Below are 3,883 nucleotides of genomic sequence, written 5' to 3' on the forward strand. Positions count from 1 at the left end.
CTACACGCACCTGTTGGTCGCCATCGACAAATTCTCCAAGTGGATCGAGGTCCGACCCCTAAACAGCATCAGGTCCGAACAGGCGGTGGTGTTCTTCACCAACATCATCCATCGCTTTGGGGTCTCGAACTCCATCATCACCGACAACGGCACCCAGTTCACCGGCAGAAAGTTCCTGGACTTCTGCGAGGATCACCACATCTGGGTGGACTAGGCCGCCGTGGCTCACCCCATGACGAATGGGCAAGTAGAGCGTGCCAACGACATGATTCTACAAGGACTCAAGCCTCGGATCTACAACGACCTCAACAAGTTCGGCAAGCGATGGATGAAGGAACTCCCTTTGGTGGTCTGGAGTCTGAGGACAACGCCGAGCCGAGCCACGGGCTTCACGCCGTTCTTTCTAGTCTATGGGGCCGAGGCCATCTTGCCCACAGACTTAGAATACGGTTCCCCGAGGACGAGGGCCTACGCCGACCAAAGCAACCAAGCTAGTCGAGAAGACTCGCTGGACCAGCTGGAAGAGGCTCGGGACCTGGCCTTACTACACTCGGCGCGGTACCAGCAGTCCCTGCGACGCTACCATGCCCGAGGGTCCCGAGACCTCCAGGTGGGCGACCTGGTGCTTCGCCTGTGACAGGACGCCCGAGGGCGGCACAAGCTCACGCCTCCCTGGGAAGGGACGTTCGCCATCGCTAAAGTTCTGAAGCCCGGAACGTACAAGCTGGCCAACAGTCAAGGCGAGGTCTACAGCAACGCTTGGAACATCCAACAGCTACGTCGCTTCTACCCTTAAGATGCTTTCAAGTTGTTCATATACCTCGCTCCCACGCAAAGTTTAGTCATCAAGGAAGGGTCAGCCTTGCCTCGGCAAAGCCCGACCCTCCCTCGGGGGCTAAAAGGGGGGAACCCCCTCTGCGTCGAAATTTTCCTCGAAAAAAGATCCTTTCTGCCAGAATGTCTTTCGTGCTTTTCGACTACTTCGAAAGTGGATCCTGAAAACGACGGAGTACACGTAAGAAGCCAAGGCTGATCGAGCCGAGGGACTCCTACGCCTCCGGGATACGGATACCTCACTCATCACCTTCTGCGATAAGTAACTCCCGTTCGGATAGGTGATTCCGCGGACCGAACAAGTCTTCACGCTCGAAAGCTCCTCTGCCGAAGCGATTCTTCGGGCCTTCTCGACTGCGTCGGTGGCAGAACCCTATGGACGGGCAAGGGTGCGCGTAAGCGGCAAGGCCGACCGAGCCGAGGGATTCCTACGCCTCTGGGATACGGATACCTCACTCATCACCTTCCGTGAGAAGCAACTCTCGCTCGCACAGACAATTCTGTTACCAACGGAAAAGTCCAGATACTCGAAACAAGAGGAAAAGAAGCGCAGCTTTACAACACGGCGAGGGTGTGTTTAGGCCTCGGCGGCCACAGAAAACACACGCTACAAGATAATCCGATCCTGCAGGCTCGGATCTTGACGGTTGAAGGGAGCAGCAGCACCCTCGGCATCAACTACACCTTCGGCGAGGTCCGACCTAGCCTCGGACGGCGACGCGGTCCGAGGATCTCCACTCTGAAGGACGACTTCATCATCAAGCCCGGGCCATCGCCGCCAGGGTTTTCTCCAAGAATCCGGCTCGAGCAGGCGGCTCGGTCGATCACCCCGAGGCCTCGGCCAGCTGTCCCCCAAAGACATCAGCCCGGCCCGAGGCCTCGGTAGATCAACTCCGGCGTCGGTCCTACTAACGGACGACCCGGCCAGGCTCCGGCCGACCAAGTCTTCTTTTCGAGCCAACTCTGCCTCTGTCCGTGCTGACAGCGCTACCACTGGCTTCGGCTCGTCGAAGAGCGGCCGAGGGGTCCCTTTAACTAAGCAAGAGAAGCCTCAGACAGCAAGGCCGACCGAGCCGAGGGACTCCTACGCCTCCGGGATACGGATACCTCACTCGTCACCTTTGTACGGGGCGACTCATGCTTGGTGAAGCGGTTCAGACAACCAACAGGCGAGTCTTAGTGCTCGAAAATGAGGAAAAAACATGGCTCCGCGCCAAAAATACATACATGTTCAGGCCTCGACAACCACAATGAACAAAAAGACTGGCATTCAAGGTGCCATCACAAACGGAACTCCGGTCCCGTCCCCGCGGGTATGAACAACCTCCACACCGGGGAGCCTGCGGGGCGACAAGTTCCGGGCGACTCGCCGGCGACCTCTGTAGCAGCGGCCATGGTCCAAGGACGGACGCGGCCACCGGAAGGCTCTCGTTCACGTCCCCGCTCAAGGGATGCGAACCAGCCATCAAAGCCAAAGAGCGGGCCGCTCCGAAGCGCACCGGCAGGTCCTCGCTCCCGCCCTCGCCACGAAAGCGAGGAAGAGGGCGAAATGTTGCATCCTAGCTGGGCAGCAACAGTTCGCCTAGGACATCTCCTCCGCAGAGCTAGAGGATGGTTTCCACCACCAGAAGCTGGAAGAAGAGGTGGCCAGCCGACCCGCGCGAGAGGTAGAGCCCTGGCTCGCCTCGCTCTCCGCCCCAGCAAGGATGATGAACATCCTTGAAGCTGAGGGCGGGACCAAGATCGCAGCCCGGCTTGCTTCTCCCCATCCAGGGGCTGGTGGTCACCATCTCGGGTGACCACCGGCGAGGGGATGCAGTCGGGCCGCGTGATGAAAATCCTTGAAGCCGAACGATGGCTGAAAGGTACCAACTCCCACGGAGTTGCGTTCCTCCAACGACAAGGCGGAAGGACTGCGGGTGTCCTCCATCCGGGGGCTCGGAAGGTGGAAAGACACGATGCATAAGGGAGCGCAAAGACATGGTCGCCTTTCAAGGGGGTCACCCTCCTTTTAAAGGCGACTCTCCCTACCTACGTCCCCAGCCGTCGTGGGCTGAGTCTTCTCCAACACGCTCCAAGGTCCTCCCCCTACGGCGCGGGGGCTGGGTCCCACACGTCATGCAAACTGGCCCAGAGCAGAAGAAGCCAAACCGCCGCGCGCGATGCATGCAACCGCCCAGCGGTTACAAGCATTCCTCCACTTTCGCCCAGACCAGCGGGCGAAAGGGCGGGCAGCCATGCAGGCGGCATGCAACCGCGCCAAGTGGGCGCGCCCCTCCGACTTCCAACGCACCCAGCATGGGGGCCCACGCCCACGCGTCATGCAACCGGCGCACCGGTCGCTACGTGCAAGCAACTGCACCGCCACTCGCACCACTGCCACGCCTCCTCGACTGCGGAACCAGTACCGCGACTCGAGGCAACCCTGCGTACGACCCAGCAGTGCCAGCCAGGCGCGACGGTCAATGCGACCAAAAATGGGCCGGCAGTAATGGCGGTGGCAGGCGGGCGGGAGCAGCGGTCACGTCGTCAGCCAAGCTTACGTCCCATCCTGGGGCAGTGAGAGAACCCTCTCTCACGGCGTGAAGACGGCGCGCCCGTGTTCCGTTCCTCCAACGGCTCGCGCACGCGCAACGGCCGCCCCGCGAACCACTCGCCGCGTCGCATTAACTCCGCGGCAGGCGGCGCCTCTGGCAGGGCAAGCGAGCGACGCTTCGCCTTCGCCATAATGACCGCGTCAAAAAAGGTACGCCACGTCATTTGATTTCGTGTCCTTTTCCTTTTCCTCTTTCTCTGTCTTACAACAGGGACCGGGAAAGGGGGATACCCCGAAAAGGACCCTTTTCCGTGAAGGAAACAGGCTACGAGCCTCCCTACTGATCAGAGGTTCGAAGGCTGGCCCCTCGGAGGGGTTCAACAGCCGCCCAGAGCGCGTGGGCTCCACACCCACTACTGGTCAGAGGTTCGAAGGCCGGCCCCTCGGAAGGGTTCAACGGCTGCCTCAGGCCACTCGGGCTCCGCGCCCACTACTGATCAGGGGTTCGTAGGT

This window comes from Zea mays, chromosome 2, assembly GCF_902167145.1.
Source record: "Zea mays cultivar B73 chromosome 2, Zm-B73-REFERENCE-NAM-5.0, whole genome shotgun sequence".
In the NCBI taxonomy this organism is placed as follows: Eukaryota; Viridiplantae; Streptophyta; class Magnoliopsida; order Poales; family Poaceae; genus Zea; species Zea mays.